A 14,602-nucleotide genomic window follows, 5' to 3' on the forward strand; every position below is an offset into this window, starting at 1 on the left:
TCGCGTTGATGGAAGATGGTCGCTGCTTGACCAGGACGACAGGATTAGTTAGCAGGTCACCTCCTAAAGCGTCCCTAACCTGACCCTAACTCCCAGCTGCATGGGCCGACCTTTAAGGTAGGAGGACCCATGCTCAGGAACCTCGGAGCCCTAACTCACCCTCTGACTGGTCCCTGGACTAGGAGTCCGGGTAAGACAACCTGTTCCTTCTGGATACTGGAGGAACAGGAGTCTCACTGGCCAAGCTGCAAGGAAGGGAGAACAAGTACAACCTATGGCAATGGCAGGTTCTTGCCACAAACATAACACTCACCTGCCACAGACACAAAGCCTGGAACCCGTGTGGAAGTACTGCTATCCACAAACAAAAGGACACAGCACACAACTCACATCACACGGGAACCCAGGACCATAGGTGCAATAAACAAGCATAAAACCAAACACATCTTCTAGACACCAAACGACATAATATTTGCTATGACCAGAAGGATGGCCCCCACTGGCAGTTGATGAGTAACCAGGAGGATGTCTCCAGCAAGCATGGCTGAAGCACCCTCTCTGACTACTGCCTACAACTGAGGCTATATAGGGCCGAGAGGCCACACCCAACAGTAAGACACACCACGTGACTCACACACAGAAAGGGAGTTAACCCTTCCACCACCAGGGAAGGGAAAACACCACTTAAAGGGGAAGTGCACACAATACATACATATCACACGCAACCGCATGCACAACATAGCAAGCTGCCATGACAAAGCTCAGACTGCTATGCTGCCACATACATACTGTTGCCAGCGGCAACCACAGGTTAGGCAAATACCACAGCCCTCACCTGTGATTGACAACCAAACCAAAGACCGCTGACAACCGCATGCGGTTCAGGAGTCACGACCATAACCATGGCCGTGACACTCCCACCCCTCAAAGCCCCCCCACCAAAAAAAAAGAAAACTAGTGAGGGACTCACACAAGGGGATAGGAAAAGGGAACATCCACTCTCAGGACAATGGTTCCCAGAAAGTCGCTGCCAGCTGCATCCTCTCCCAGCACACACTAAGCCAGTCCAACGAGGCCTGCAGCCAGCCACACCGACACAGGGGAGAGAACCACTGAGAGGTGGACGAGGGGACTCTCCACTCACGTCCCCACTCCAGTCGCTGCCAGCAGACACTCCTAACCAGCACGCAGCCGGACCACTAACGGAATGCTGCCAGCAAACGACCAGAGATGGGAACATGGAGAGGGACGAGGGATCACCAACACGGACACGGAAGGTAAGGTGGCGGGGAATAAGCCACCAACCGTGCCGTTAACGGTGATCCCCCCGTAACGCTCTCCCTCCGGAGAACGCGCATGCAGGCCAAAAGAGGATGGCACTGCATGCTGCACCCTCTTTCGAAGGTGTGCAAACCGCACACCAAACAAACACCACAAGTGCAAGATAAAATTAGGGGACGCCAAACGAGGCAACGGTGAAGGGATGGCGGAGAACGCCACTCACCGCGCCGTCAGCGGCGAAACCCCCATAACGCTCTCCCTCCGAAGAACGCGCATGCACCCCATCCATTAACCTATGGCGATGCATGCTTTACCCTCTTTCGAGGGAGACCAGGTGAGGAGCCGTTCTGGTCATACTGTCACGGCTGAGGATGGGGAAAACCCTCAGCCGTGCGTTGATGGAAGATGGTCGCTGCTTAACCAGGACGACAGGATTGGGGAGCAGGTCACCTCCTAAAGCCTCCCTAACCTGACCCTAACTCCTTGCTGCATGGGCCGACCTTTAAGGTAGGAGGACCCATGCTCAGGAACCTCGGAGCCCTAACTCACCCTCCGACCGGTCCCTGGACTAGGAGTCCGGGTAAGACAACCTGTTCCTTCTGGATACGGAGGAACAGGAGTCTTACTGGCCAAGCTGCAAGGAAGGGAGAACAAGTACAACCTATGGCAATGGCAGATTCTTGCCACAAACATAACACTCACCTGCCACAGACACAAAGCCTGGAACCCGTGTGGAAGTACTGCTATCCACAAACAAAAGGACACAGCACACAACACACATCACACGGGAACCCAGGACCATAGGTGCAATAAACAAGCATAAAACCAAACACATCTTCTAGACACCAAACGACATAATATTTGCTATGACCAGAAGGATGGCCCCCACTGGCAGTTGGTGAGTAACCAGGAGGATGTCTCCAGCAAGCATGGCTGAAGCACCCTCTCTGACTACTGCCTACAACTGAGGCTATATAGGGCCGAGAGGCCACACCCAACAGTAAGACACACCCCATGACTCACACACAGAAAGGGAGTTAACCCTTCCACCACCAGGGAAGGGAAAACACCACTTAAAGGGGAAGTGCACACAATACATACATATCACACTCAACCGCATGCACAACATAGCAAGCTGCCATAACACAGCTCAGACTGCTATGCTGCCACATACATACTGTTGCCAGCGGCAACCACAGGTGAGGCAAATACCACAGACCTTACCTGTGATTGACAACCAAACCAAAGACCGCTGACAACCGCATGCGGTTCAGGAGTCACGACCATAACCATGGCCGTACCACATTTTTTCTGGTTTGCCTCACTGATTAGTGGTTTTATTACGGCTACACAGCTGTTCAGTCGCAAGCCCTTGAGTTCCCTTTGCATTGTGCGTGTGGAAATGCTCTTACTTTCTTTATTAAACATAGCCTTGAGTTCTACTGTTGTTTTTCTTCGATTTGATTTAACCAAACGTTTACGTGATCGGCAATCACGATCATTCAGGATTTTTTCCCCGCCACATTTCTTTCTCGAATACCATGGGTCCCCACCATCCTTCCAGTTTTTAATAATGCGTTGGACAGTTCTTAATCCAATTTTAGTCGTTTCTGAAATCTCCTTAGATGTTTTCTCTGCTTGATGCATGCCAATGATTTGACCCTTCGCAAACAGACTAACATCTTTTCTACGACCACGAGATGTGTCTTTCGACATGGTTGTTTAAGAAATGAGAAGCAACTCATTGCACCAGTTGGGGTTAAATAACTTATTACCAGCTGAAAGATAATCGCTCATGCAGTAATTATCCAATAGGAGGCTCATAACTATTTGCTTAGTTAAATCCAGGTGGCAACTTTTTTTTTTGGACAGGCAGTGTATGTTACTATGTTACAATAGTACTCACATCCCGTTGCTGGTTTGAAAAATGTAGAATATTTTTTCGTGGGACATCTACTTTAAACTTCATTTTCAGCCCAATCGTTCAACTTCTACAAATCCTTCTGTTTTATAATACTAATTGCTCTGTGCTATTTAGCCTAGATTAAACGGTATAATCCTGCAAACATAGGGTCCCACAGCAAAATTTGAAACGAGACTCCATTCAACCTTGGCTACCTTCTGCAGTTAATTTAAATATAAAAAAACTGTCACCATTGTGATCTTCAATTTATGCCGTTTCAGGAGGCCTGGAGAAAGCTAATTTTGTGAAACCACCTGTTAGCCGCTAACAGGGACACAAAGTTTGGCTACATGGGATCTTAGATATTCCTGTAAGTAGAATAAATGAGATTGTGGGAATTTATGTGTATGATGTGTTACCTATAGAATTTTTCCATTTTACCTTGCAGAGCCAAGGAAAGCTAACTTCAGAGTCAGACAAAACAGCTGGCTAGCTGAAGCTACGGCTGGACCTGCTAAACGCAGAAGACAAGTAAACTGACAAGTAGCTACCCTGTGAGTTGTGCGCGGACCAAGGGTAGGCCTTAAGAGAGGAATAACAGAAACCCAGAGTGTTGAAACAGTATAAGGAGAGACTAGTGGAGACAAGAGTGTTACCTCAGCCTATGGACTCCATTAGCAACCAATGCGAGAAAGAAGTTAGCCTACTGGGCCTGTTCACAGTCTACAGTGAAGTACAAGCTGTATTTGGAGCCGCATATCTCTATGGACAGTGTGGACATGTTATTGAAAATTGTGAGTAAGCCAGGAAGGCGAGATATATGTACCTGCCGTGTGAAACAGAGAAGTTTATTGATCTATACTCCACACTTGGAAGATAGACAGTCAGCCAGAAGTTGCAATAGCCTGAGTGTGACCAGAGTCAATACCTCACCAAGAGCCTTTTACTAGGATTATAGATACAACTAACTGAATAGATTACAACTACCGCTTTGCATTGAAATAATCTGTATATCTACCTCCACGCAAGTGATTACCAGTAAATATTCCAGATATTTATTCAAAAGGACTCCTCTTTATTTTTCCACCTCATTTGCACCCAAGGTTGCTGGTATCAATAACCTCAGGGACCCTGCCTTCCCTGCACCTCAAATCTATACCACCAAGGGCACCTCAACCAACATTTGGCAGGAGATCCACCAACACCAGAGTTTGCCCCAAAGGAATCAGGTGCCTTTCTTCTCATCACTGCTTGCTGGCCCAGGGAACTGCAGAAACTTGAGTACCAACTACTACAGTACATCCATCAGGCCACCACACTCACTCACTCTGCGGTCCCGGTGGCTGCAATAATACCAGCAATGATGTTACAATATATAAATCATGTCAAAGGTGATGTCACAGCATAGAGATAATTCCAACAGTTATGTAACAACGGCAAAATAATGTCAACAGTGATGTCATATGATGGAGATAATTTCAATGGTGATGTCATCGCATAGAAATAATGTCTGCAGTAAAGTCATAGCGTTGAAATAATGCAATCGGCGATGTCACAGCATAGAGATAATGCCAACAGTGATGTCACAGCTGCAAAATAATAGCTATAATAATAATAACTGCAGGACCACTTTATGGGCCAGTTTGTAGAAGCTCCCACTAGGGGCGATGCTCTGTTGGATCTGGTAATTTCTAATAATGCAGAGCTTGTTGGTAATGTTACTGTTCGAGAAACACTAGGCAATAGTGACCACAATATAATTATATTCCCCCTAAACTATAAAAAGCAAACTCTGTCAGGCAGAGCAAAGACACTGAATTTCAAAAAGGCTAATTTCCCTGGCTTGAGGGCAGAATTTCAGGGCATAGACTGGGAGCAGCTACTGTCACAAAATAATACTGAGAATAAATGTGAGAGCTTTAAATCCACATTGAGTAATTGCACTAAGGCTGCTACGCTGGAGCCTCGCGCTCCAGCAGTATCACTTGACCATTCGCCACAAGAAGGGCTGTGACCACGGGAATGCCGACGGGCTATCCTGGTAAGGATAGGGTGCGGATGGGGGCCCGGGGGAACACAGGATGGTGCTGCCCCCTGGCACCCTCTAAAAGTGGAAGATGTGAGGAATATGGATCATTATTCACTGGTAGCCATGATTTTCATCTGATTCACCTTTGTCAGTGTACATGAAAAATAAGTTCTCACTTCAACCCTCTGCTTGTCAGATAGCGGGGGTAGTGAACTCCACAGGGGTTTTGGCTTCAAGGAGGCCACATGCATACGAATTCACACCTCAACCAGTCAGCAAGGAACCAAGATGATGTGACAGGGAGAATCTCTCAGCATGAGGTCTAGTCCATTCCCCAGTTCAATCAAATCTAGCAGACAGCATGGAAATGGCAATTTATAAGGAATTATGTATCGCCGACCATTACAGGTGCAAACCGGATACATATGTATGTCCCGGTGGCCACGATGAACATGCCCATGGTCATAGGTTGGAGGTCGGGTGCCAGGGAAGGGAGATATACACAGCTCCCCACAGAAACCCAATAACAGTACCATGCTTGGACTCTAATTGTAGACGGAACCCAGGCAGATCTGTCGGTCCCAGAACCATCTCCCTGTGAACTCCTGGTTTGGAGCTATGGGCCCTAATGGGTTTTGTAAGTTCTTGGCTGCCAGCCCAGAAGAAGAGGAGGGGATCCTTCCCAGAGGCAGGGAGGGGAGGGACCGGCTACAGGTCAAAAGCCCATGCAAGCCAGCGGGCGCATTTCTCTGAAAGGGGGTCACATCGTGCCATGTGTTTGAAGAGACCTGAGAACTGCTGACATTACTGCCCCCACGTGACCGCAGCCAAGGACTATTCCACCATCATAACCCAAAGGAACATTCATCTACCAGGTAATTGACTTGTACTCTGTGTAATCCTGTTTGTACCATACTACCTGTTCTTGTAACCTCAGACCACTGTATATATTCTTTGTGTATACTGTGTTATCTAGTGTGCCCTTAAGGCGATTTAATATATAATCTTGTGCTGTCTGTGTTTCAACCTAGTTATAAGCTACCGCGGGTTGGTTTCTCACCCTATATAATCCCGTTAGCGGACCGGGCTTATATAAAACGAGAAGCTGGTGGTTCCCGGGCTGAGAAAGGGATGTTTTGCTGGGGCAGTGACCAGACTCTCTCAGCTTGTTGCCTCTTTGTGCCCGTGTGGACAGGAGGAGTCAGTGTAAACTGTACCAAGCTGACCTCACATGCTCCTCCGGGAGGGCGTAACGTCACACCTTGGTAACCAGTGACCATACCGCATCTTGTGAGCTCTACTTAGTTGACGTCAAGCGGGCACGAGGGGTGATATCCCTCACAGGGTAAATGTGAACAATGCTCCGGGTCCAGATGGATTACACCCAAGAGTGTTTAAAGAGGACTTTTTATCAGATTAGCCCTAGCCTAATTATGGTCTTACCTCATAGGGCGGCCCCCACTGATGCCATGGCACTTTTTTTTCCCAAAGACCCCCCTCCCGTTGATTTTGGCGCCTTATATTATAATGAGTCGACTCGGTTATACTAGACGGATACTCACAGTTTCGCTGGGGGCTGTTCTCTTCTCCATGGCTTTGAACGCATCCAATCAGAGTGTACCTGTCATGGTCTTACCTTCTTGCTGTTCTCCTTCGTTTGACATGTGCTGGCGGCCATCTTGGTTTCTGGGTTTCTTGTAGCCTCCCACCCTGCGGCTTCTCCTTCCCACTGGGAGGAGCTGGATGCCTAGCTCATATATATAGGAGGTCTGTGGCTTCAGTTCCTTGCTTGGTCCTCCTGTGTTCACATGCTTCTAAGACTGCTGCTGCTTCTGGTTCCTGATCCTGGCCTCGTCTGACTACCCCGCTGGTTCCTGATCCTGGCTTCGTCTGACTACCCCGCTGGTTCCTGATCCTGGCTTCGTCTGACTACCCTTCTGGTTCCTGACCTCTGGCTACGCAAGACCCTGCTTCGGTTTAGCCATCCGTTTGGACTTTTGCTTACAGCTTGATTTTCAATAAAGCCTTCTTATTCCCACTTATCTCTTGTTGTACGTCTGGTTCATGGTTCCATGACATTAGGACCAAGCCATGAATTTTGACGGTACAGGGCCATCCTCGCTACCTACGCTGATTGCCAGACTTGATCAGCAGGATCACCTGTTGGGTCGGTTCGCTGTGGCGTTGCAAACCCTGCTTGAACGCACGGCTCATTTCGCTTCCGTTGCCGATGGGTCGGTTGTCGCTCCTGGGCCCGCTCCTACTGCCGCTCCGGTTGTTGCGCCAGAGTCTACCCCGACACCTGTTGCTGCGCCTGCGGTGTCTCGGGGTATGACCGGTTCTGCCCCCCTTCCACAGCGCTTTGGGGGAGAGCCAACTCAGTGCCGAGGTTTCCTTAACCAGGTGGGCATTTATTTCGAGTTGCTGCCACATGCCTTTCCTACTGAGAGATCAAAGGTGGGCTTCTTGATCTCGCTGCTCTCGGACAAGGCCTTGGCCTGGGCCAGCCCTTTATGGGAGAACAACAATCCGGTGGTTGCCGAGTTTTCCGGTTTTGTTGCTTCTCTTCGGAAGGTATTCGATGTGCCGGCTCGTGCTGCCTCTGCTGCGAAGCTCCTTATGTCCATCAGACAGGGTTCACGATCCGTAGCTGAATACGCCATTGAGTTTCGTACCCTGGCAGCAGAGGTGGGCTGGAATAATGAGGCTCTGGTCGCTGCTTTCTCTCATGGTCTCTCGGATGCCTTGAAGGATGAGGTTGCAGCTAAGGACCTACCAGTGGAGCTCGAGTCTCTTATTTCTTTCCTGATTTTGATTGACACCAGACTCAGGGAGAGACCTTCCTTTAAGGAGAGCCTGCGGAGGCCTTCTAACAGATTGGCGCCTACGTTTGCTGTCCCACCCGTGCCTCCCTCTCCTCCCACGCCTCCTGGAGATGACTTGTCTGGGGGTGAACCCATGCAGCTGGGGTTTGCTCGCCTGTCCGAGGGGGAGAGGGTACTCCGGAGACGCGAGGGCCGATGCATGTACTGTGGTCTCGGTGGGCATTTTCGGTTGGCATGTCCGAACCGTCCGGGAAACGCTCGCACCTGAGATCCTGTCGGGGGCAGATCTTGGGTGGAGTCTCCTCGTCCCCGGTTTACCGTGTTGACAAACCACTGATCACTGTTGTCCTCTCCTGGGTCGGGGGCTCGGTGACGACCCAGGCGTTGGTGGACTCTGGTGCTGGTGGTTTGTTCATTGATAGTGTGTTCGCTGCCGCCAATTCCATTCCTCTGCAGCCTCGAGGTTCCCCACTGGCTCTTGAGGCGATAGACGGCAGACCCCTTCTGCCGCCACACGTGACTCATGAGACCCTTCCAGTGGGGATAGCCATTGGTGCCGTTCACAGAGAGTCGGTCTGTCTCCAGGTGATTTCGTCTCCACACTACTCGGTGGTCTTGGGGTACCCCTGGCTCCAGAAGCATAATCCGACTTTCGATTGGAGATCGGCCGAGATCCTCTCGTGGTCACCGCAGTGTGGGGCTAGTTGCATCCATGGGCCTGTCAAGTTGCTGTGTACTTCCTCGGACTCTCTGTTGCCTCCTGAATACGAAGAGTACCGGGATGTATTCGATAAGGTGCGCGCGGTTGCCCTACCTCCACACCGCCCATACGATTGTGCCATAGAGTTACAATCTGGTGCCGTTCCTCCTCGTGGCAAAGTCTATCCACTGTCGGTAGCGGAGAATGAGGCCATGGAGGAGTACGTGAGGGAGGCGCTTTCACGCGGACACATTCGGAAATCCTCGTCCCCGGCAGGGGCTGGATTTTTCTTTGTGAAAAAGAAGGGCGGTGAGTTGAGGCCTTGCATCGATTACAGGGGTCTTAATCGCATCACGATCAAAAGAACGCTTACCCGATACCCTTGATTTCCGAGCTGTTCGATCGCCTCAAAGGGGCCACGGTCTTTACCAAACTCGACCTGAGGGCGGCATATAACCTGGTAAGGATCAAGGCGGGCGATGAGTGGAAGACCGCGTTTAACACCAGGACCGGTCATTATAAATCCTTGGTTATGCCCTTTGGGTTGTGCAATGCGCCCGCAGTCTTCCAGGAATTCATCAACGATGTTTTCCGTGACCTGTTGCAGCAGTGTGTGGTGGTCTATTTGGATGACATCTTGGTATATTCTGAATCCATGGAGGCCCACATTATGGATGTCAGACGAGTGTTGCAACGGTTACGAGAGAACAGGCTGTTCGGTAAGCTTGAGAAATGCGAATTTCACCGATCCCAGGTAACCTTCTTAGGTTACATCATTTCCGCTGAGGGGTTCTCCATGGATCCTGAGAAGGTTTCGGCTGTCTTACAGTGGCCCCAGCCCAGTGGTCTCCGTGCCCTGCAGCGCTTTTTGGGCTTCGCCAATTATTATCGGAAGTTCATCAGGGACTTTTCTATGCTAGCCAAGCCTCTCATGGATCTGACCAGGAAGGGCAGTAATTTCCAGGTCTGGCCGCTCGAGGCCATCCGAGCTTTTGAGGCTCTAAAGTCCGCCTTTGTGTCGGCTCCGAAGTCTCCCTTCATGGCCAATTATGGGTTCCAACCTGCCGTGTTACCGGAGGTATTCTCTCCCCAGGATATTCCGGCTGTGGAGGATCACCTTTCCGTCCTATATGCTTCTTGGGTACAGATCCAGAGGGCCCTTGAGGTCTCTGCGCAGCGCCAGAGACTCCAGGCTGATCGCAGACGAGCGCCCGCTCCTTTCTACCAGGTCGGAGACCGTGTATGGTTGTCCACCCGCAACCTCAACCTTCGAGTGCCCACTCCCAAGCTGGCGCCTCGCTTTGTTGGTCCCTTCCGAGTGCTTCGCAGGGTAAACCCGGTAGCCTATGCCCTTGCGCTTCCTCCTGGCATGCGGATCTCCAACGTGTTTCATGTCTCCCTGTTGAAGCCATTGGTGTGTAATCGTTTCACTTCCTCGGTTCCTCGGCCCCGTCCGGTCCAAGTGGGCAATCGTGAGGAATATGAGGTGAGCAATATCCTGGACTCACGCCTGGTCCGCGGTCGGTTGCAGTTTTTGGTCCATTGGCGTGGTTATGGTCCAGAGGAGCGTTCCTGGGTTCCCTCCGCAGATGTCCATGCTCCTGCGTTGCTCCGAGCCTTCCACGCACGCTTCCCTCAGAAACCGTTCCTTACTCCGCGGAGGAGGGGCCCTTGAGGGGGAGGTACTGTCATGGTCTTACCTTCTTGCTGTTCTCCTTCGTTTGACATGTGCTGGCGGCCATCTTGGTTTCTGGGTTTCTTGTAGCCTCCCACCCTGCGGCTTCTCCTTCCCACTGGGAGGAGCTGGATGCCTAGCTCATATATATAGGAGGTCTGTGGCTTCAGTTCCTTGCTTGGTCCTCCTGTGTTCACATGCTTCTAAGACTGCTGCTGCTTCTGGTTCCTGATCCTGGCCTCGTCTGACTACCCCGCTGGTTCCTGATCCTGGCTTCGTCTGACTACCCCGCTGGTTCCTGATCCTGGCTTCGTCTGACTACCCTTCTGGTTCCTGACCTCTGGCTACGCAAGACCCTGCTTCGGTTTAGCCATCCGTTTGGACTTTTGCTTACAGCTTGATTTTCAATAAAGCCTTCTTATTCCCACTTATCTCTTGTTGTACGTCTGGTTCATGGTTTCATGACAGTACCGCTCTTAGCCAGGGAGAATGAGCTCCTCCCTGGCTAAGAGCGGTGAGCTCTGATTGGATGCGATTACAGCCAGGGAGAATAGAACCGCCCCCAGCAAAACTGCGAGTCTCCGCCTAGTATAACCGAGTCGGCTCTTGATAATATTAGGTGCCGAAATCAACAGGGCCAACAGCGGACGAACGGGATGGGGGGGATCTTTTCTTTTGAAAAAAATAATGTTAGACCATAATTAGACTAGCGTTAAACTGATGAAAGGTCCTCTTTAAAGAGCTCAGTTCAGTCATTGCTTTGCCACTGTTTATAATTTTTAAAGATTCTCTAGGTACTGGTACAGTGCCAAGTGAATGGCGCAAGGCAAACGTGGTGCCCATATTCAATGATTATCCTATACAAAAATATAAATGGACCATACAAAAAACACAGTGAAAAGCTGTTCCATGTATAATGCGCTCAAAAGACAATGGAGCACTGCCTCCGATTGGAGAGGAAAAAGTTCAGTCTCCAGAAGCGTCAAAGCTTCTTTACTGTAAGAACTGTGAATCTGTGGAATACACTTCCTCAGGACGTGGTCACAGCAGGAAAAGTGGACATTTTCAAAAAGGGTTTAGACGAAGTCTTAAAAGTAAAAAACATTAATGCTTATGAAAATGTGTAGAAATCTGAGTCTCACTTCCTTCTGGGATTTGCATCCCCACCTATCCCTTGGTTGAACTTGATGGACGTATGTCTTTTTTAAACCTAATAACTATGTAACTATGTAACACCAACCTACACTGGATCCTATAGGTAACCACTGTGTATAATCAATTTGAATCTACACTCCAAAATTGTAAATACACAGCACATAAATAATCAAATTATTCTTTATTAATTCCTTATCGAACAATCATGTACAATTTTAAAAAAGTCAGCAGCAGTGGCATATACAAAGAAAAAGGCCACAATACTGTACATGTCATATATCAGTAAAAAGAAGAAATCCCAACAACGAGTCTTATATTTTAGTATGATACACTCCCCTGAAAGGGATTAAAAAACGATCAATTTCTGCATAGTGCAAACCTATCTATGTAGTCTTCAGTACAAGGGGGGCAAAAGTGTTATGTGCAATAAATAACATTTAAAGTTCATCAGGGAATACATCAAAATAAATTTATACAGACCAATGTGGCTCAGACCCTAACGCACGTTTCGCAAGTTGCTTCGCTGCTGCTGACTTTTTAAAAATTGTACATGATTGTTTGGTAATGAATTAATAAAGAATAATTTGATTATTTATGTGCTGTGTATTTATAATTTTGGTGTATAGCGGCAAAATAATGTCAACAGTAAAGTCACAGCATGGGGACAATGCCTACAGTGGTGGAGCTGCAGGGAAACTAAACATTAGTTTTATGCCAGGTTTCCATTGTGGATTAAAGCTGAATTCTAGGAGTCCAGATTGGAGGAAACTTTGTGATCAGCTTGATTTCAAGAATCCTTCTAAAACATAGGAATTGCCTGAGGCAGAGAACTCCTTTAACTATGCTGAATGGACATTGTAATATTTTATTATAGATATAAATTTGGTATACTTTTCTAAAAAATAAAAAAAAGTTTCAAATGAAATAATATAAGAGGTCACATGAGGACACAATGTTAATCTGTCATGCTCAGCCGTGTTACCTATTCATTATGGACACATCAGAGGAACGTGAAAGAAGATGTGAAGGTTAAGTATAGAACTCCCACATGTATATTTAAACCATCAGAATTCTGCCTTGAAATTACATTGTCTGGAGACATTCGCTAAAAATATCCAATTATAAACTGGACAGAAACACATTTCTTTGTCTGTATCAAATTGCTTAATGGGATCTTGGTTGATTATATCTGTGCCCATAGATGACTGTGTGTGTGAACACCGGCCAGAGTACACAGGATGACACATTGTGATTCCCAATGTGTGCTAACATCTGCCCCGATAGTCTGTTATTCTGCATGTTGGGAACTGGCACCATGTCATGGAGAGTTCACATGAGGAAAACTTTTGCAAACTCCAAAACTCTATTTGCACAGACTGTTAAAGTAGGATTTTTTTGGCAGGACTATGTGATTATCAGTGCCTACGCTCGTCTGTATGCATCAGTGCAATCACCCATGCCACCCCGTGAGTCACACATATAATCTCCGTACTTTTCTACATGGGTGAAGATGATGTATGCCCTTTCCTGTCAGTCAGGATTAGGTTCTGTTCACATCTTCTGTACGTATATGTTAGAGGTACAGACAACAGTCACAGTCTTAATGTGTTAACTAGATGTGATAACTCACCAAGTGTTACTGTTAAAGGGGGTGTCTCATCTGAGACAATGGGGCATATCGCTAGAATGTATTTGGAGGTCCAAAAAACACGGATCCGCAAAAAAACGGATGACATTCATGTGATGTCCGTATTACATCCGTATACGGGTAGCAAAAAAACGGACACGGGCAAAAAATACGTTTGTGCGCATAAGCCCTTATTCAGGAGAAAATGTATAACAAATTGTGGGGTAATTTTTCTCCTGTTATCCCTTCTGAAAATGAAAAATCGGGGGCTAAAGCAACATTTTCATAGCCAATTCTATGAAAAGCCTGTGAGCAATTTGTCCACTAATACATTATATAAATCTCATTTTGTCATCTATGCACGTATCTGTCCTTTCTCCAAGTTCTATGTCAACCAAGCCAAACAATTACAGAAACGTATCCAGAAACATGTTATGACTATATTGTCGGCCCAATTGGACCAGGCGCAAGATAAAAAACTTACCTCATGCATTTTTTTTATTCCCATGCAGGTAATACGAGAGTTTACGAGTGGTTGGCCTGGACAGAATTCGTGCGGGAGATATTAGCCATAAAATTTGATTCCAGGTGGATATATAACCCTAAGGGCTCATGCACACAACCGTTGGATGTGTTGTGGTCCACAAATTGCGGATATGCAAAACACGGATCCCAGTCATTTACATTCCGTATTTTGTGGAACAGAAGGGCCGGCCCCTAATAGAACAGTTCTATCCTTGTCCACAATGCAGGCAATAACAGGACATGTTCTGTATTTTTGTGGAACAGCCATGTGGACATACAGAAACGGAATGCACACGGAGTCATTTCCTTTTCTTGTGGCCCTATTAAAGTGAATGGTTCCGCATACGGGCCGCAAATAAAACGGACATGGAAATTAAATACGTTTGTGTGCAAGAGCCCTAGTTCTATGAGTCCTCTTGGCCTAAATGAGGAATTATTTTTGCAGTTTTTCTGATTTTCTAGATTTGTTTTTAAATCTTTTTATAATTATTGTTTACCCTCTGGACCCTTATTTACATTTTTCACTTCTATCACTTTTCCCATTGTTATGTTTTATTTAGTTTCACTTCACTTTTATTTACTTATTTATTATTACCATTTTTTCACATTGTTTTAATGAATCAGGGTGACTGTGCAAACAGGGCAGGCTGTCGGTCTCTGAGCCTCACTGAGCAGCACATTGGACTGCTTAGCATACAAGGAGCAGAGATTTACAGTAAATAAAGAAATTACAAATATACTGAAACTTTCCCCACAAAGTCATACATTGATCTGCTCAGCTCCTCCTGCTCTAGAATGTGCTGCACTCAGCCTCAGATTGGATTGTATTTTCAATGTGATGGGTTCCCTTTAATTGACATGTAAGATATTCTAGTTTAAATT

The sequence above is a fragment of the Bufo gargarizans genome, chromosome 3 (genome assembly GCF_014858855.1).
Source record: "Bufo gargarizans isolate SCDJY-AF-19 chromosome 3, ASM1485885v1, whole genome shotgun sequence".
NCBI classification, from domain to species: domain Eukaryota; kingdom Metazoa; phylum Chordata; class Amphibia; order Anura; family Bufonidae; genus Bufo; species Bufo gargarizans.